Genomic DNA, 22,213 nt, shown 5'->3' with positions numbered 1-22,213 from the left:
GCCTTACATTATTCTCATTTTGGCACACGAAGGACTGAGTGATTCTTATAGTAAATGCTCAATAAATGTGGCTGCTATTATTATCCATACTCTCTTGCATTCTCTTGATATTCTGGAATGTACCTAGAACATGAAACATGAATTTAAACTCCTCTTCTTTCCCTCACATTTCTACTTCTTTGAGCCAGTTTCAGCTCTAAATACTTCTGTCTGTCTTAATAATTGAGTGATAGTTGAACCTAAAGATATTTGCTTTTTTGTAAAACAGAGGTAAATTGCCCCTTGTTTTCTTTTCCAGTTTTAAAATCACCCCAAATTTATAGCTGAGAGTGGAGTCATCTTTCCAGAATGAGGCTCTCAGTTTGTACTCAGCAAAGGTGAATAGCCAAACATTCATGCTTGTTCCACTCAGTCCTTGTTTTGGATTTGGAGTATTTGTGTTTTTCTTCAGTCGTCAGATTTACCATTGCTTTATCTCTTAGCATGGCTCATTGAAAATTACCTGCTAGGGTTCTGTCCCATCAATAGTCAATAAAGCAATCAAAGTTGCCCTGGAATGATCTATCAGCAGGAGCCCTTCTATTTCTATCATATGTCCAAAAGCTTTTAGTTCAAACTTGTAAGGGGGAAAGGATTTCAGGTCTGCCTTTAGTGCCTTGAGTGGTACTTACTGTTTCAGCTTTCCTCCTAAATTGTAGAATGTTTGACAAAACAACTGTTGAGTCGGAGAAAAATATCACAAAAAGTATTTGAGCCAGTATTTTAGAAATAGGATGGGGTTTTTGACAATCCTTTCCAATTTATAATATATGATACAAAAATGATTTCCAATTTCTAATAGTTTAGTATGGCTAACGTCTAAATTCTGGATGATATATTTAAACCTACAGCCATGGATGCCTGTTTAATGTGCCTTTCTAACACCACAAAAGGAAATCTACTGTACTGTCCTCACTAAATCCGAGCCATTAAAGACCATGAAAGATTGACAGGAAGTGTGCAGCCACCTATGTTTGTTTGTTGTACCATAAACTAGAACTGTCTGGTGAAGGATAAAATCAGCTGGTATAAGCCAGAAGCCATGTTTATATTTGTATTATACGAAACCTGGTAAGACCTAAGATATAATTCCCAAACTTAAGCGTAAATACCCTAGCTTTTAAGCTCTGCTGAAAAATTCAGCTTTACAATATCCAGACCTAGTAGAGTCCTTGGCATTCAGATTATTACAATGAGATCCTAGAAACAACATGACGTCTCACTTTTTAAATATTTTTATTTTAAATAGGCCACCAGCCTGTTCCAAACACTGGGCATAAAAAGGCCCTTTAACAAATTTATTTTGGGAAAGCTATTCAAACCCAGTCTGTCCTTCTTTTCTCTCTATTATAAAAGTGCTCCTTTAAATTCAATTAACAAGACCTAAATAGCACTAAAATGACTGTCAAGGGAATTATTAACCACATTTTAATAGGTAAAGGCAGCATAGATTTCAGCTGGAAACATTTTTAAAGCTGTTATCCAATGCTTGATGGTCACTGCATCTCACGTCATCTTTTTCTGGGTTAAGGTGACGATTCTATTCTGAGTAGGAAGAAATTTGTTGTAGTTCACTTATAATGAATCAAGCAATATCTGCAATATGGTACAGCTAGATTAGTAAACCTGTAATTTAGGACTGAAAATATCGAATACATTTTTCTTCTCTCTTACTTTCTGCTTTACTTTCTGAATAGTTTCTTACTCATTATATTTAATTTAGGCAAGGTTCCAGCCACTGAAGGGTGGAGTAAACTGCTATCTTCACAGATAGCGTTCCAGGGTGAACTCATTTCCCCTCCACTGCAATTATTCATGTTTAAACAATATTTCTTTGCAAATTCATGCAAAGATAATTAGAAGTTATGTTCATTTTGTTTTCTCCTTAAACTTCATCACTCAGAAATTTAGACGAAACCATTTTTAATTGCTTTGGGCTAGGACACAGTTTTTAAATGTAGTCAAACCACCTAGAGATAATATTTTAAAGATGTAGTTTGAATTAGCAAAATAAAAGCATGAGACACTGCTATGTATGATTAGGAGCAAGTCTGATTAAAAGGGGAACACAGAGGGACATGCTAAAGTGTGAAGAATTACATGGCTGAATAGAGTCATACATGCAGAAATAAAACATGATTTGGCTAGTAATCAGAAGACTTCAAATTGTAGCCTTTCTCTAGTCAACTTTTTCATCATTGTCTCTGTTTCTTTGTGTGTAAAAGGCCTAGATTTGGTAATTCTTTTGGTTATTACCGGCTTTATTTTTGTGGCAGCATAAGTTAACCAGTCATGGAAGAGGTGGGTGGCGTAAAGGGTCATTTTTGTTTCTACAGAAAAGCATGTCGTTGGGCAAAAACTTTTTTTAGAGAAAAAGTGCAAACCATTAACTGTTCCATTTTTGTATGTAATCTTAAAGCAGCACACAGTATAAGAGTTTTTCTGTGTCCTAAATTCTAAGACAGTGGTTCTCGAAGTAGGATCCATGAACGCCTAGGGATTCCTGATACCTTTTCAGGAGGTGCACAAGGTCAGAGCTATTCTCATAATAACACTAAGATATTATTTGCTATTTTTGGTTTTTGAAATTTGCCCTAATGGTACAAAAACAGTAGTGGGTAAAATTGCTGAGGGCTTAGTTCAAATCACTGCACTAGCACTAAACTGGGCTAGAAGTCATATATATATATATATACACACACACACACATACACACACATATATATACATATATTTTACCACTGTGCATTCATGGTTAAATATAAGACTGATTTCACATCTTTAATTAACAGTTAAAACATCTTTATTGTAATAAATCTCAACATTTGAGTACACATCTTTTTTAATATTCCGTGTAACGAAATAGGGAGTGTATTTAAAACCCCTCTGCATACTGAAGTATGGTAGCTGTTGGAATTACGAGCTGAACTAGCCACATTTTTTTTCACAAAGTACTCTTTCAGTTTTCTTATCTGTGTGATGCTGAATTTTCTTCATTTATTTGAACCAAAATGACAAATCACAACAAATTTTATTCAGAAGAAAATAAGAGAATACTGCTGCCTTATATCAAGCAAGACATTAAAGAAGTTTGCAAACATGTGGAATGATAATGTAGTTATCAGTAAATTATTTTTGTTTCAGAGTATATGGTTATTTTCATCAAAATATATTATGTGAACAGGTAATAATAGGTTTATCTCTGTTATTTTAAAAGGAATTAACAAACATTTTAAAATTTCTCGATTTCCACTTCAAATTTGGTAAATGTAGATAGGTAAATCTCACAGAAACCAAGGCTCTTATGAGTCTTTAATAATTTTTAAAGTTATAAATGTATTGTGAGACCAAAAGAAACTTGAGAACAGTTCTATGTGACTCCTGGAAATTAATAGCAGCACATCTGGTTTGCATTTTTGTGTCCTGGAGATGTCCCCTTTGCAATGCAAATTTACCAATATATTTTCTCTCAGGAAAAATAGGAAAAAAAGCCATCTTTGAGAGGAGACAAATCCTGCCTCTGTCAGAGTCCTGGAGCTGCATGCAGGACAATGTTTTAAGCTGGAAGAGAAAGGACAATGCTTGGGAATGATCTTGAAACAGATCCTTGAGGCACCTAAAATCTGTCATTCTTCCTTTGTTTTTATTTTTATATTTCTTAACCTGCTTTAAAAATCCTAAAATTGCCCTGGAGGTTTTTAATAGGCTTATATATAGTGAAAATAATTTCTATAAGATGATGCACTGGGAGATGGAGATTATTTTGGTTCTGTATAGCAATTCAAAGGAAGTTCAAGGAAGCCTACACGAAAAGTTTATGAGGCATTGGATGAATTTGCTAAGGTGTCAATTTATCTTAGCTCCTGAAATAACATTGAATCAATCATAAAAGGTAAAATCAACCACTAGAAATGGGTGTAACGGATTGTGTAAATGAAGCATAGCATATGTATTATAATAATAGCTAACTGCATATGTAATGCACTTTAGGCTAGACCTTATTGCTAATTTACCAAATTGCACTGCAGAGTGGAGTGAAAGGCAGTAGATTAACAGGCTCTGCTCAGAGCTAGGCAGGACACAGCTAGCGAATGGTGATTTGTTGGTGTGCATGCCATTTGTTACCTACTGGGAGTAAGTCCTGGTTGGGAACACATCGTAAATTTAATCTTGTCCTGTCCTCAGCCAGAGCCTCATTTGTTAGTTTCGCTCCTCTCTTCTGTTTTTACAGAGTACTTTATGAGCTAGTAAATTAAACTGCACTGGCTGTTCTTTGAGGGAGCTAGAAGAATCTCTCACAAATGTTATTCAGCATAAACACAAACATTCTTCAGCATAATTGTGGAAGCAGACAAAAGGCCAATATGCAGTATGTGTGGAGCGCTTATGAATGTCAAGTTCTGAACTAGGCTTGATAAGGGAGAATGCAAGAAGTCGGAAAAAACCCTAATATTATTATTATTATTATTTTGCAATCGGGGACCCATAGTGAATCAATGAGATAGCAGAGGATTAGAAAGTATGGAATTTCTGAATTCTAAAGTAGAGTGCAAGACATCAGAGGAGAAGCCAGGGTGTGACTGTGTTTAAAACAAAAACTGGAATGATATGGCTTTCAAAGTCATTGAAACCATTATAAGATTTTGTGCTGCTTTTTAAAATTGTTACATAATAGATGTACATATTTTTGGGGGTGCTCATGATAATTTGATATATTCAAATAATGAGAAGATCCAATCAGGGTAATTGATATACCCATCATATTAAATTTGTATCTTTTCTGTATACTAGGAACATTCAAATTTTTCTTTTCTAGTTATTTTGAAATGTACAGTAGATTATTGTTTACTGTAACCCACTACGGATCTATCGAACACTAGGTCTTATTTCTTCTATCGAATCCACTGAGTCTTAACTCTCATTAATCAACTTCTGCTTGTCCCTCATTTCCCCTTCCCTTCGTACCCTCTGGTAGCTATCATTCTCCTCTCTATCTTCATGAGATTCACGTTTTTAGTTCCCACATATGATTAAGAACATGAGATATTTGTCTTTCTTTACTTAACATAATGCCCTTCAGTTCTGTCCACATTGCTGCAAATGATAGTATTTGATTCTCTTTTATGGATGAATAATATTCCATTTGTGTAAATAACACATTTTTCTTTATCTGTTCATCTTTTGATGGACACTGAGGTTGATTCCATATCTTGGCAATTGTGACTAGAGCTGCAATAAACATGGACGTGCAGATAACTCTTTAATATACTGATTTCCTTTTTAACATTTTGTGGATGTATACCCTGTAGTGGAATTGCTGGATCATATGGTAGTTCTATTTATAGTTTCTTGATGTGCGTCAACGCTGTTTTCCATAGCGTGTGTGCTAATTTACATTCCCACCTACAGTGTATGAGGGTTCCTTTCACGTCACCTACTGGCAGGCGTTCGTAATTTCCCGACTTTTTGATGCAAAGCATTTTAACTGCTGTGAGACAATATCTCATTTTAATTTTGATTAACATTTCTGTGATAAGTGATGTTGAGTGTTCATTTTTTATGCCTGTTGGCACTTTGTATATCCCCTTTTGAGAAATGTCTGTTTAGACCTTTTGCCCATTTTTAAATGGATTATTATTTTTTACTATTAACTTGGTTGAGTTACTTATATATTCTGATTGTCAAAACCTTGTCATATGAATAATTGATAAATATTTTCTGCCACTCTGTGGGTTTTCTATTCACTTTGTTGATTGCTTTATTTGCTGTGCCAAAGCTTTTTAGCTTTATGTAATCCGATTTGTCTATTTTTGTTTTGGTTGCCTGTGCTTTTGAGGTCTTACACAAGTGGTTTTGCCTAAACTAATGTCCCGGAGTGTTTCCCCAATGTTGTTAAAATGTCCACACCATCCAAAGCAATTATATGTTTGGTGCAATCTCTATCAAAATATCAATATCATTCTTCATGGAAATAATTTGTATGGAACCACAAAACACCTGGTGTGTTTTTTTTTAATTTGTTCATTTGTTTTCTGTGGTTCCATATAAATCAACAAAGTAATCTGGAGAAAACAACAACAACAACAACAACAAAACCAAACAAAAAGCTGGCAGCATCACACTACCTGACTTCTTCAAAATAGACCACAAAACTGTAGTAACCTCATCAGCTTATTAGACCCGATCTCTCACTATGTACAAAAATCAACTCAAAATGTATTAAAGACTTAAATCTAACGCCTGAATATAGGAAACTGCTAAAATACTATAAAACATTTTAAATATGCAAAAAAATTAGACAAAAATGTGGTAGTATTCTTTATCACTATGTATATTTAACAATTTTAATCTTTTCTTTATTTATTTAAAAAATTTTATGCCTCTGTGAGAATGTGGTATTGGTCTTTCTTATGTCTACCCACTGACCTTTTTATGATTATCTTACTCTGCCATAATTTTTATTTTCACACGTTTTGAGTGCATACAGCCTCAGGAATACAAGAACCTGCCTCTACATGAGGGTCACTTCATATACAGCTGTAAACTCCTCTTTCCGATTTGGCAGATACTCTTTCACTCTTGTCCTTGGGTTCTGGATACAGAGTAAGAAGTGGGTGATTTTGTAGCCCAGATTCTATGATGACCTCAGTGAGCAGTTCACATAGTGGTGTTTTTGGTTACAGCCCTAATTAGCCTTCTGTAGTTAATGAGTGTGTGGGTTATAAACCTATTCATTTTTATGAATGATAGGACCAGTGAATACAATTTGGCAGTTTTGCACTAAGAAATAATTATTTATGAAAAGGCCTTGCTCCAGAAATGGAAATCATAATAATTAGATTTAATCTTTCTGTGGCTTATGTGTTTTTTCCCAGGGAAACAGATGTCTAGAGAGTGCTAATTACTAGCAGTAGAAAGTTTCCTATACAGAAAAATCAGAAAGTTAGGAGGCTAAACCCAGTAACTTTTAGCATCAGTTAGGCCACGTGCCTTTAGAAAAGAGGCACTCCCCAGAGGCTTCCTGTCCCTTATTAGTAGATTTCTCTTATATAATGTTACCAGCTGTTTATCTCTGAAGTTTTGCTTCTAGTAAAAGCAATGAATTTTAAGGTACTTTCCATAAATGCTTAAATAGATAAAACAAGCTTGTTTGCAAAAGTTTATTAACTTAGTCAAAACTAGACCATGAATAAAATGTAATACCAGGAAAATAAATAGAAATTACCCCTTTTGGTCAGGACACTGAGTTTAAACATCAACTGATACTTGCCTCGTTCACAACGAACCACCAAAATAGCAAGGAGATAATCACATTTCTAATAGCTCACCCAAGAGAGAATGCTGGAACTAAACAGATAATTGACAGAAAAAAAAAAAAAATCCCAATGCAAGGAAGGAGAGGGAAATGAGGTGGCTTGCTCAGGTGGGATCCATTGGGAGCTGGAGAGGCTCCCCAGAGCAAGGAAAGGGTGAGTGCCCCAAGTGGTCCACATTCCTACCATGAACTCCTTCAATTACAGCCATGGGAAAGCCTCTTGATTCTCATAGGCCCTGAAACTACAGGCAACTCTCTGGAGAGTGGCTCAAAAACAAACAGAAGGGATTGCATCAAGCCAAGAAGCTTCTGCACAGCAAAGAAAACCAACAAAATAAAGAGATAACCTACAGAATGGGAGAAAATATTTGTCAATTATTCATATGACAAGGTATTAATAACCAGAATATAAGGAATGCTCAAACAATAATCCAATAGAAAAATAAGCAAAAGATCTGAATAGACATTTCTTTTTTTTTTTTTTTTTTTTTTTTGAGACGGAGTCTCGCTCTGTTGCCCAGGCTGGAGTGCAGTGGCCGGATCTCAGCTCACTGCAAGCTCCACCTCCCGGGTTCCTGCCATTCTCCTGCCTCAGCCTCCCGAGTAGCTGGGACTACAGGCGCCCGCCACCTCGCCCAGCTAGTTTTTTGTATTTTTTGGTAGAGACGGGGTTTCACCATGTTAGCCAGGATGGTCTCGATCTCCTGACTTTGTGATCTGCCCGTCTCGGCCTCCAAAAGTGCTGGGATTACAGGCTTGAGCCACCACGCCCGGCCTGAATAGACATTTCTTATGAGAAGATATACAAAAGGGATATTAAAAAATACTCACCATCACTAATCACAGAAATGCAAATTCAAACTACAATGCAATCCAAACTACATGAAATATCATGTCACTCCAGTTAAACTGTTTTTTTTTTTTTTTTTTTTTTTATCAAAAAGTCAGGAAATTATGGATGCTGGTGAGTATGTGGAGAAAAAGCTGACCCCCAGTGGTCAACATTTCTACCATGAACTCCTGCATTAAAGCCAAGAGAAAGGCCCAGGATCCTCATGTACCCTGAGACTTATAAAGGGAGCTGCCTGGAGAGCAGGCAATGACATTATGCCAGAGAGAGAGCTCACACACACCCCAAGTCCTACGCAGCTACAGTAAGTCACCATTTTGAGAGCCTAGCCCACACTAGACTGCATCCTGTACTGGGCCCAAGAGCTCCTGCATCTCCACATACCTGGAGCCTCATTGATATCCCTCATATGTACCTGGGTACTGCTGCTGGCTGCTGCAAGGGTCAAACTGTGAGCCATTAGCAGCAACCCCACCACCCCCAGTAGCAGGACCACTACGTTTTTTTTTTTTTTTGAGATGGAGTCTCACTCTGTCACCCAGGCTGGAGTGCAGTGGTGCCATCTTGGCTCACCACAAGCTTCACCTCCCGAGTTCATGCCATTCTCCTGCCTCAGCCTCCTGAGTAGCTGGGACTACAGGCGCCCACCATCATGCCTAGCTTTTTTATTTATTTATTTAATTTTTATTTTTAGTAGAGACGGGGTTTCAACATGTTAACCAGGATGGTCTCGATCTCCTGACCTCATGATCCGCCCAACTCAGCCTCCCAAAGTGCTGGGATTACAGGCGTGAGCCACCACACCTGGCCCACTGCACATTTAAAAGCACCTGAAGGAAAGGCTATACTACTTATAGCCACCAGGTGGCTATAAGTGTTTGCTCCCCAGCGACCTGTTTATGGCTGCTGCCTCTGAAACCAACCCTGCCCTCCCAGGAGCTATGCCACAGTACAACCACTCCCACTCCAACCTGAGCATTCTGCCAGGTGTCTGGGAATCATCACCCTGACTCTATCACAGCCATCCTATACACGTCAGGGGACCTGAGGACAAGACTGCCTAATCTAACTTTATCCCTAGTGCCCAACACACCATCCAGGGGCCTAGGGATCGCCCTGCCTCATCAACAACCATTAACACCTCAGTACTTCTCCCAGGGGCCTGAGCAGAGGCCCAGCCAACATGCTGCTACCACCACGGCTGGTCTCCACCTGTACACACACCACATGCAGGCCTAGGGTCTGACCTATCCAGACCATTGCAGTCATCACAAAAACCACCACAGACTGCTTGAGAGCCGGATGATTGTCCCATCTCTGTTACTGTCATTGCCCATGCCACATCTGCTGCCCAGGGACTCAAAGACCTGGCCCACTGCTGCCAATTCTAGCATCTGAGCAAGCCACCTGGAAACCCAACAATTGGCCTGCCTGGACTTGCTAACACCACTACCACCATATTGGGCTCCCCTGGGGACCAAGGAAAGTCATCCTCAGCTCACCGATGCCACCACTGGGGCCTGAGGATTGGCCCAGATGTTGTCCCCATCCCCAGCAAAATTTCACCACAGCCTCCACTAACAACCACACCCTAAGCCACTGAGAAAATCATAGACACTACTGATGTTGTTTACAAAGAAATCATACTAAGACTACACCACTGCACACCCCAAGAATCGAAGCCAAAGCACCCTAACCAGCCAACACCATGGGTATATCCTCAGGAAAAAGTCCTCCACCACGATAGCAATTTCAAAAAATTGAAGCGATTTTTATACCAGATGCACAGATGTCAATATAAAAGACAAATGAAAACTGGAAAAGCAAGAAAATACCACACCTCCAAAAAACTCACAATTAACTCTCCAGCAACTGATTCCAGTGAAAAAGAAATTTATGAAATCCCAGATAAAGAATTCAAAATGATGTGATTAAAGGATCTTAGTGAGATACAATAGAAGATAAAAAATGCTAAGAAATAAAATACAGGATATGAATGAGAAATTTAAAAGAGATAGATATTTTAAGAAAACAAATTATGGAAATTAAACAGTCTTTGAATGAAATGGAAAATACATTCAAAAGCTTCAACAATAGATTGGATCAAGCAGAAAAAATGAATTCCAGATCCTGAAGAAATTACCTTTAAAATAACCTAGTCAGAAAAAAACAAAGAGAAAAGAACAGACATATGGAATACCATGAGCCTACCAAATAGTTACATCTTGGCAACTATTTGTTAGTTAGTTGTATGTAACATATTAGTTACATAGCTAGACTGACCAAAATACAAAAGAGAGAAAGAGAAAACTCCAATAAATCACAAGTGAAGGAGACATTACAATTGATAACCACATACATACACAAGATTATCACACACTGTTATGATAACAAAATGTAAAGCCTAGAGGAAATGGATAAACTTCTGGACACATACAACCTACCAAATTGACTCATAAAGAAAGAGAAAACCTGAACATACTAATAATGTGTAAGGAGATTGAATTAGCAATAAAAATCTCCCAACAAAGGAAGCTCTGGGAGCAAATCATCACTGCTGAATTCTACCAAAGTTACAAAGAAAAACCGACACACACCAATTCTCCTTAGATTATCTAAGAAAAAAATTAAAAAAGGAATAGGAGGGAATTATCCCCAACTCATTCTATGAGGCCAGCATTACACTGATACCAAAAAAGGACAAAGACACAGAAAACAACAACAACAACAAAAACCATATGCCAATATCCCTGATGAATATAGATGCAAGAGTTCTTAACAAATTACTAGCAATTTGAATCCATTAATACATCAGAAAAGATGATACACCATTGGTCAAGCAGTATTTATCCCAGGGATGCAAGGATGGTTCGACATATGTAAATCAGTAAATAGGATATATTATAAAAACAGAATGAAGGACAAAAACCATATGATTATCTCAATAGATGCAAAAAATTTTATAAAATTCAACATTCACTCATGATAAAAACCAGGCATAGGAGGAACATACCTCAACATAATAAAGGCCGTATATTATAAACTCACAGCCAGCATCATACCAAATAGAGCAAGGTTGAAAGTCTTTTCTCTAAGAACTGAAATAAGACAATGATGTTCACCTTCAGCAGTCCTATTCAACATAGAACTGGAAATCCTAGCCAGAACAGTCAGTCAAGAGGAAAAACTGAAAAAGCATCCAAATTGAGAAAAACTAAGTCAAATTTTCCTTTGCAGATGACATAGTTTTATATATGAAAAACCTGAAGACTTCACCAAAGAAACTTTTAGATCTGATAAATGAATTCAGTAAAGTTGCAGGATACAATATCAACATACAAAAAAATCACTATTATTTCTATACCACAGTGAACTAGCTGAGAAATAAATAAAGCAATCTCATTTATAACAGCTACAAAAAATAAAACAAAGTACCTAGGAATCAATTTAATCAAGGAGGTGAAAGACTTCTATGAGGAAAACAACTCTAATGAAATAAATTGAAGAGGACACAAACAAATGGAAAAACCTCCCATGCTTTTGGACTGGAAGACTTAACATCATTAAAATGATCACACTACTCAAAGCAATCTACAGATTTAAGGCAATCTCTATGAAAATACCAATGTCATTTTTCACAGAGATAGAACAAATTCTTAAAATTTGTGTGGAACTGAAAAAGAGCATGATTAGCTAACACAGCCCTGACCAAAAAGAACAAGGCTGGAGGCATCATTCTACCTGACTTACAAATATATTACAAGGTTCCAGTAACCAAAAAGCATGGCACTGGTATAAACACAGATACATAAACCAATAGAACAGAATGGAGACTCCAGAAATAAATCCATATATTACAGTCAACTGATTTTCAACAAAGGCACCAAGGACATCCTCTTTAATAAATGGTGCTGGGAATACTAGATAACCATATGTGCAAGAATGAAATTAGACCCCTATCTTTTATCATATGCAAAAATTAACTCAAGATGGATTAAATACTTAAATGTTAGACCCCAAACTCAAAATTACTAGAAGAAAACATAGGGAAAGCTCTTAAGGAAATTGGTCTATTCAAAGATTTTATGGCTAAGACATAAAAAGCACAAGCAAAAAAACCAAAAATAGACAAATGGGGCTATATTAAACTGAAAAGCATCTGAATAGCAAAGGAAACAGTTAACAGAGTGAAGAAATGACCTGGTGAATGGGAGAAAATCTCTTCACTTATTCCTCTGGCAAGAGAATAAAATGAACATCAAAATTCAAACTATACAAAATCCAGAATATACAAGAACCAGAGTATACAAAATCCAGAATATGCAAAAATCTCAAAAACTCAAAAAATAAAAAAAACAAGTAATCCCATTAAAAAGTTAGCAAAGGATGTGAATAGACATTTCTCAAAAGAAATGGTCAACAGGTATACAAGAAAATGCTAAACATCACCAATCATTAGGAAAATGCAAATAAAAATCACAATGAGCTATTTCACCCCAGTTATAATGATGATTATTAGAAAGGGAAAAAAAATTACAGATGCTGGCAAAGATGAAGGGAAAAGGAAACTCTCCTACACTGTTGGCAAGATGTCAATTAGAATAGCCATTATGAAAAACAGTGTAGTGAGTTCTCAGAAAACTAAAAACAGAACTGCCACATGATTCAGCAATCCCACTACTGGGTATTTCTTCAAAGGAATAGAAATCCATATATCAAAAAGATACCTGCACCCTCACGTTTACTGCAACACCATTAATAATAGCAAAAATATAAAATTAATCTAAGTGTACATCAATAGATAAATGCATGAAGAAAGTGTGGTATATATACAAATGTAATATAATTCAGTCATAAAAAATAAAGAAATCATGACATTCACAGTGACATGAATGGAACTGGAGGTCATCATGTTAAGGGAAATGAACCAGGCACAGAAAGACAAGTATTCAATGTTCTCACTCATATGTGGGAGCTAACAAATTTGGTTGCATGGAGGTAGAGTAGAATGAGAGCTACCAGTGACTGGGAAGGGAGTGTAGGTGGTGGTAGGAGGATGAAGAGAGGTTGGTTAATGGGGACAAATGTAATAGTTAAAAAGAAGGAAAATTTTCTATTGCTTCATAGCAGAGCAGAGTGACTATAGTTAGCAAAAATGTATTGTGTATTTCAAAACAGCTGAAAGAGTGGACTTGAACTGTTCATAACACATAGAAATGATAAATGCTTGAGGTAATGGACACTCCAAATGCCCTAATGTGATCATTACATGCCTCTGCATGTTAGATAATACCACATATCCTCCAAAAATATGTACATATATTACGTATCAATTTTAAAAAGGTAAATTGAAGCATGCTTCTTTTTTTAAAAACAAGCTGGTTCAAGAGTCTGACAGTCAAAAACTGACAGACAGATAATGGGTGCTGAACTCCGCAGTCTAGATAAAATAATGTCTATTTAATTTTTCTTGAATTAAGTAAAATAATATGTATTAGTTAAACTTGATGAAAAACTTAATTTGAAAACAATCCCATTAAAAATAAAAGATATTGCTGGTGGCATTTGTGGTTAAGGATGGATGTTTCTGTATTTATATAATGCTGTCATACAATTAAATTAGAACTGGGACAATCTTTAGAGACTATCCATCTAATTTAATTGAGTCTGAATTTTAGACTCAAGTCCTCATTTTAGATGAGAATACCGTGGCAGGGATAGGTTATGTGATGTGAAACGTTACATAGCCTGTTCTCCTGGCTTCTAGTTCAATGTGCTTTTGAAGCCATCACCTTGTCTTTAACAAGTCAAAATATTCATTCTGCCCACAAAATTCCCACAAATCTTTTCTCTACCTCTTTCATATCTCCCTCCAACATGAATTTCTACTTGTCTGGCTGAGCTGAGGAAGGGTGTACTTGCAATTTAATAAAATCATTTGCAAGCATTAACATTGATTCTAAGAAAAGAGGTGCAATACATAGGTATACCTGCCTCTTAATTACATTTCAATCTTGCATCCTTGGCATTGTAGCTTTAATGCATATAAATGTGGATTCTGAAACCTGACTTCTTAGATTCATACTCTACTGCCCTAGTTTATAACTTATGTAATATTGAGCAAGAAACAATCTGTGTTTCACTGTCTGAAAAAATGAGATTATTAGTGATAGGTACCCCCTAGATTTTTGTGACCATTAAATGAACTGGTACTCATAAAGCTCTTAGAAAAGTGCCTGATACACAGTATGCACTTAGTAAATGGGAACTATTATTGTTTATATGATTAGGTAGAAACAAATTAGCATATAAAATCATATGAATTATAAATGTATTAAGTTTCCAAATGCCACACATGCATAAGCCTTTATATTAATTACAGTCATCGCTGCAGGACAATTCTCTGGGTGGCCTTGAATCAACTCAGTTCTTCCCACTTTCATGCTTGTTCTCAGGAATAACTGTAGAGCGTGCTGGGAATACAATATCCTGAGGTAAGGGGCAACTGGCCACAACAGTGCATGTAATTACCGGTCCCCTTGTAGAAGCAGGATATCCTTCAAAGCTTTAGTGCAGTGGGTCATGTTGCCCCAAGGGGATAAAACCCAGGGTGGGCTGCTTTTTTGGGGTCCCTCACCTATGGTGCAAGTGGGCTTTCCTGAGCCTTAGGGGACCAGTTCACAGCAAATCCTAGGCTTCTGTTGTCCTTTGATGCCTATTTGTAAGCAATAAATCTGTCTCATGTAACTTGTTTCATTTAACTGTGTTCCTTCTTATCAGATTCAGACAAGTTGGTAGCCAGTGCAGAGTAAACCTGCTTCACAATCACAAAATCCCCAAATTGGTAATTAGCCTAATTTTATAGATAATAATACTGAGACCCAGAATGATTACGTTACTTGTTTGAGGCAATATAGCTAGTCACTGACAGCTGGCTTCCAAAACTCAGATTGTTGGTGGATTTAAATCCCATGTTTATGAAACTTCTTTGATTCAGATTTAGGACCCATTGATTGCTTTCTAAATTTTCTAGTAGCAAACATTTTATAGGCTCTTTTATCTCTTAAAAATAGAAAATTATAATTGATTGACAAGTAGTGGTAGCTGAGTAGTTTTTCTAGGGATCTTCATAAAGCATAAGTTTGTGCTGCCACAAGATAGAAGGTTTTGTAATCCTTTGGGTGAATTCCAAAATTCAGAGGGGAGCACTTTATTTAGCACTGGAAAACTGGTCTGAGGGATGGCTGGAGAAGGTGTGAATTGGAAGGTCAGCTACCTCTCCTTCCTGACTCAAGCTGCTCTTTAAGGACTGCACCGACAGGGTTGACCACCCTACAGAGTAGCACCATCGGCAAGTGTGAAAGTAAAGGAGACCAGAACAACAGCTGCGGGACCTCAGCTGCAGCAGTCTGCCTGTGATGCCAGTGACTTAAAAATGAATGGGCAGGGAGCCTCTGTACTCTCAGCTAAGTGAAACACTGTCATTTTCTAGCTCTTTATTTTTTAGTTGTTTCGGTTTTTATGCAGAGATAGTCACTCCTTCAAAGTGTTCTCTCATCCTCATGTATACGTTTGTGTGTGGATGTTATATCCACATCTCTAACTTCAGATGTTCTGAAATGGAACCCATTCTTTCTATAACATCATTACTTCACTTCTCTAAACCAGGTGTTTATCCAGTGTCTTCATTTCAGTCAATGATGCTCTAATCTATCAAGGTGGGAAAACTAGAAATGTATATGTTGTCCTTGCAACATTTCTCTTCTCCTGCTTAAGCGCCTCAGACTAAGTTGGGTCATTGTTTTGTCTCTCATGATACTATGAGATTTTTCCTTTGTAGAACTTATGAAATTTTATGATCACAGATTCATGTTTATGACTATTTTATGAACATATATTTGTCACTTCATTGGCCTGCAAGCTACACGAAAGCAAGGATCATATCTATGTTTACTCATCAATGCTTTTGTATCTGTACAACTACAATGCCTCCCACAAAGTAAGAGCTCAAAAATTAATTGTTGAATGGATCATCCCTTTCTTTGCTACAATGTTTACAATGCCATTATCTTTGGACAAGGAATTGCTTATAATGGCAACTCTCAAAAAGGAATGAACGAACCCTGGAAATGATGAGATGTCCATCATTGTTTTCCAGCAACATATGGATGATCTTCTGTCATTTTGAATTTAGAAATGTTTAGATTAGGTGATCTTTAAGACCATCCCACATCATGGTTTATTATTTTGTTGTGGTCATTCAAGCCAAATAGATTGGCATAAGGAGAGCTTTACATTGGAGTGTCAGGAGACCTGAGTTTTAGTTCAAATCTCAGTAACCTTGAACTGTTCACTTCCACTATCTGCAACCCTGTTTTCGCATCTTTAAAATAAGGTGCCTTAGTAAGGATAAGTTAGGTTATCTAGAAGTAGCAAGTAACCCCATTAATTCAGTGATTTAATATAATCATTTCCTTCTTACTCAGTTTATATCTACCATATTGGTGGGCAGAGGGCTCTGCTTCACATTGTCACTCAGAAGTCAGCAGATGGAGGGTTGCTTCTCTTGAAGTTGAACCACTGTGAAGATTAGCCTTATACACTTGCCTCGTCATTGGAAAAGAGAGATTGGAGAGCTGAGCATAAGCTTTTAACTACCTTATCTCAGAAGTGACATGTATCACTTCTGCTCACATCTCATTTGTGAGAAACAGCCATTGGCTTCCTGCAACTTTAAAAGAGCTGAGAAATATAGGGGAGCAAATGAAACATTTGGTGAGGATGATTATTTCTTCCACATGAAGGAATTGTGACTTTTTGTTGTTTGTTTCCTTAAGCAATAGGAACACTTCTTACAATAAAATACATAAACATACAAATGTTATAGTTTAATACATTATTTTATACATAATAGTGACACTGTATTAACGGGAGCAGATCTGAAGATGCCTGATCCCTGTCTGCTTGTTCTATACTTCATAGCAACTATGCCATCTGATCACATCCAAAGTGCCATGGACCACCCAGTGTGGAAACTGCCTAGCCCAATGATCTCAAAGATCACTTTTAACTTTAAAAATTCTATTTGTAAGTAATGCTTTCATCTGTAAATGTATTAGGAGACTATATACACATGTTAAAAGCATGTTGTCAATCCTTGAGGATTTTTAACAACTTCTTTTTAATTACAAACATTGTGTACACTACCAAAAAAGCAAAACAATAAAACAATTTGTTATTATTCCTAACAAAATTATTTTTATTTGCCTCTGTCTTGTCTAAATTCATATATAAGTACATTTATGTATAACTTTATATTTTTATTTCATATTTTATTATAAATACTTTTAAATTCTATTTTGTCTTTATAATGATTTTTTTTTTTTTTTTTGAGATGGAATCTCACTCTGTTGCCCAGGCTGGAGTGCAGTGGTGTGATCTCAGCTCACTGCAACCTTCGCATCCTGGGTTCAAGCAATTCTCCTCCCTCAGCCTCCTGAGTAGCTGGGACTACAGGCACGTGCCACCATACCCGGCTAATTTTTTGTATTTTTAGTAGAGATGGGGTTTCACTGTGTTAGCTGGGATGGTCTCAATCTCCTGACCTTGTGATCTGCCCACCTCAGCCTTCCAAAGTGCTAGGATTACAGGCATGAGCCACCATGCCTGGCCTAGTGATTATTTTTTATAAATATAACATTAATGACTATGATTTACTAAACCAATCTTAAATACAATAGTGTAAATTCTTAACTCTGTATCTAAAAATGTGACTGTACAATAATAGCAGTTTTGAAAAGGAATTCAGAAATCAGAAATACAATTAATAAATCTAAAAATATTTGCTTCAAGGAGAATTTGTAAGCTGAACAGAAGACTCTGTATGAACAAAATATATTATTTGAACCCAAACTAGAATTCTGTTAATATTTTGCTGACAGTGTACTGTGTCATGCATTGTCTAAGCACTCCATATGAATTATCTCACTTACTTCTCATAACAACCGATGAAAAATAGATAAACTTATTTTACAAATTATTTTGCAGCACCAACTGAGGCTCAAAGAGCTTACTATTTTGTATGGAGTTAGCCAACCAAATAGATAGTGCCTTATCCTGGCACCAAACCAAGGTCTATCTGTCTAGCCTACACCTCTGCCTTCTATTATATTAAAGTTAAGAGATGTTTTAAGGCAACTGTCTATAGTATGGGCAAGTTGGTAAATAGATGTTGCAATTCGCTTGCCAGCCTTTTCCAATACCACTGTTAGTTTTCCTTTTAAAATTATCTGCATTAAAGATTGTATTAACATTTAGTTTAAAGATATAAAATATAAATAAATTGTTAAAGTTTTTAACGCCAATATACTTTCATGTGGTTCTATGGATTATGTTATCATAGAAATAGAATAAACAAATGACAAATTACTCTGTAGGTTTATATTATTTCTGTTTTTTGACCCAATAAAAAATGTTTAATATATTATGTAAACTGAGTTCAGCAAGAAAACAACTTGTTTTAACTATCTTTGACCCAGTGTAAACTCTAGTAGTGTTACAAACATGAGGAAAGTTGTAAACAAATACTGATTATTAATTATTCAAATATTAAGTAATTCGATGCTAAAGAACTTTGACCTATATGTAGTATTAACCAATGCACATAGGATCAAAGAAAGTAAAATTGAATGTTGATTTTGTTGGACTGTGTCCCAACCTAAATTGTATCTCCTAGAATTCCCATGTGTTGTGGGAGTGACCGATTGGAGGTAATTGAATCGTAGGGGCTGGTCTTTCCTGTGATATTCTCATGATAGTGAATAAGTCTCATGAGATCTGATGGGTTTATCAGGGGTTTCCACTTTTGCTTCTTCCTCATTTTCTCTTGCCTCCACCATGTAAGAAGTGCCTTTTGCCTCCTTCCATGATTCTGAGGCCTCCCCAGCCATGTGGAATGTAAGTCCAATTAAACCTCTTTTTCTTCCCAGTCTTGCATATGTCTTTATCAGCAGCATGAAAACCGACTAATACAAATATGAGTTTTCTTCTTAATAATACGTTTTATCTTTTTTTTTTTTTTGAGACGGAGCCTCACTCTGTCGCCCAGGCTGGAGTGCAGTGGCCGGATCTCGGCTCACTGCAAGCTCCTCCTCCCGGGTTTATGCCATTCTCCTGCCTCAGCCTCCCGAGTAGCTGGGACTACAGGCGCCTGCCACCTCGCCAGCTAGTTTTTTGTATTTTTTAGTAGAGACGGGGTTTCACCGGGTTAGCCAGGATGGTCTCGATCTCCTGACCTCGTGATCCTCCCACCTCAGCCTCCCAAAGTGCTGGGATATGTTTATCTTAATGTCAGTTAATTTAATGACATTCTACTTTAAAAGATACAGTACAATATTGATCTTGTTTGTTACATTTATCTCCTAAATTAGAGATCCAAATTTTGTTCGTAAGTCGAGATATAGACCACAGATGTGTTTTTCTTCTGGCCTAAGTAGTGTTAATAATTACGTGTCAATATTTTGAATTTGGGATTATGGGAGGCAGAATAATGATACCCCAAAGAGGTCCATGCCCTAAGCCAAGAACTCATGAATGTGTTACATTGTGTAGCAAATGGGACTTTATTCACAAAGTTAAGATTACAGTCCAGATCTTAAAATAAGGAGATAATCCTAGATTTCCCAGTTGAAGTGGGCCCAATCTAATAACATTAACATTTAAAAACAAAAAATTTTACTTACCTTGAAGGCATACAGATGTGGCATCAGGGAAAGTTTGAGTTATCCAGAGCATTAAAGGGAGACTGAATTTACCATTGCCCAAGGGAGGTCACATGAAAAGCATGGGAAGGATTGAAGGTAACTTTGAGTAGCAAAGACTATCCCCAGAGAGGAAATGGGGACTTAGTCCTACAACCAACAGGAATTGAGTTTTGCAAAACTTGAATGAGATTGGAAGAAAATTCAACCTAGGAGCCTCGAAAAAGGAATATAACTTGCCAACATCTTGACTTCAGACCCGAAAGACTCTCAGCAAAGGACTCAGTCCTGCTGTACCAGGACTTCTGACCTACAGAACTGTGAGATAATAAAGTAGTGTTATTTCAAACCCCTAAATTTGTGATAATTTATGACAGCAAAGGAAAACTAATGTTGGGTTATCTCTCCTAGAAATTCATGTTTCTGGATAGACTTTCTGGTTTGGTTGCGCGAGATTGGAGTTAGGTAGTAGCTATCTCATTTGGTTGGAGCCCAAGACTCTTTTTTACTCATTAACACCTGACCACTTTACTCATTTACATAACATACTTTTCCAGTTGGCATTTGTATTTTCAACAATTGTTCTCAAATTTAGAAAAGAGACATCAGCAGCCCTGGGCCTTCCTTCCTTCCACAAACACACTGATTTGGCAACAATTCATGGACAGATTCCCTTTGTGAGAAACCAAGGAACTGGTTAAGAGGCTCTTATACCCCAGGTCAGTGCAAAATCAGCCACATCAAAGATAGTTGGGAAGTTCAGGACACCTTCTTGCCCTAATTTCTAAACTGGCAGAGTACTGTATGATTGAGATGAATCTCCCCACACCTAAGCTTCCTGCTGGGGAGGAAAGGAGGTATACCATATGTCCAGTGTTCCAACTCCTCTAGGAGTTACCCAGATAGGAGTGGGTCCGGCTCTGTCCAGGTTGTCTTAAGAGCACTGATGAGGTCTGGCATTCTCTAGTGGCCCAGGACCAATAAGAGCAGTGACAGTGCTGTGGGTTGGTGGTTACTGTAGCCCCTGTTTTTGGCTTATCACAGAGAAAGCAGATGAAAACTCCCAGATGCTAGGTTCTCCTGACAGAGGTAGTAAGTTGGACAAAACATCGAATGACTCAACTTTTCTGGAGGATTCTTGAGGAAGTGCCTTCAGTATTGCTTTTCTCAGAGTGCTGGTGGACCTGGCACTCTAGACAGGGTCATTAAGAACAAAGAAAACAGGTTGGACTAGCATGAAGGTTTGAGGGGCCCCTAGAATCTCTGACCAGGCTGATAGGGGAGGGTCTTCTGTGAAGCCAGTTTGTGAACACTAGGACAGGTGGATGGTTTTTCTAATGCCCAGCCACCAACACAGAGAGTCAAACAAAATAAGAAACAAAAGAAATATCTTCCAAACAAAGGGCAAATATAAATTTCTAGAAACTGACCTTAGTGAAATGAAGTTATATGATGTAGCAGATAGAGAATTAAAAATAACTATCATAAAGATGGTCACTGAGGTCAGGAGGACAATGCATGAATAAAACTAGAATTTCAACAAGTAAAAAACTTAAAAAAATACTAGGAAGAAATCATGATAAACAACACAATTAACTAAACAGAGAAATCACTAGAGTGATTCAAAAGCAGACTAGATGAAGCAGAAGAAAATATTAGAAAACTTAAAGACAAGTCATTAGAAATTATTCAGAGGAGAAATAAAATAATGGAAGAGAGTAAATAAATTCAAGGAACTTATGAACAACACTAAGCTTACCAAATGCACCATATAAGACTGCAGAAGGAACAGAGAAAGAAATGACCAGACAGCATATTGAAAGAAACAATGTCCCTAAACTTCCCAATTCTGAGAAAGGAAATGAATACCTACATCCAGAAAACCTAAAGGATCCCAAATAACAATCCGAATAAGTACACAGTGGAATCAATTATAATCAAATTGTCAAATGTTGAAGACAAAAAGAATTTTGAAAGCAGCAAGAGAAAATCATTTTTTTTCACGTACAAGGGAATCCGCATGAAAAACTATCAGCTAGTTGTTCAGCAGAAACCTTGCAGACCAAAAGGCAGTGAAATGATACATTCTGAGTGCTGAAAGAAATCAAACCAAGACAAGAAAACTGCAAACAAGAATACTATCCTCAGCAATGTTCTCCCTTAAAAATGAAGAGAGATTTTTCATGCAAATAAAAGCTTATAAAGTTCATCACTACTAGAACTACCCTACAAGAAATGTTAAAGGTTATA

This window comes from Colobus angolensis, unplaced genomic scaffold, assembly GCF_000951035.1.
Source record: "Colobus angolensis palliatus isolate OR3802 unplaced genomic scaffold, Cang.pa_1.0 Scaffold27, whole genome shotgun sequence".
In the NCBI taxonomy this organism is placed as follows: domain Eukaryota; kingdom Metazoa; phylum Chordata; class Mammalia; order Primates; family Cercopithecidae; genus Colobus; species Colobus angolensis.
Note: the sequence above shows the minus strand (reverse complement) of the source record.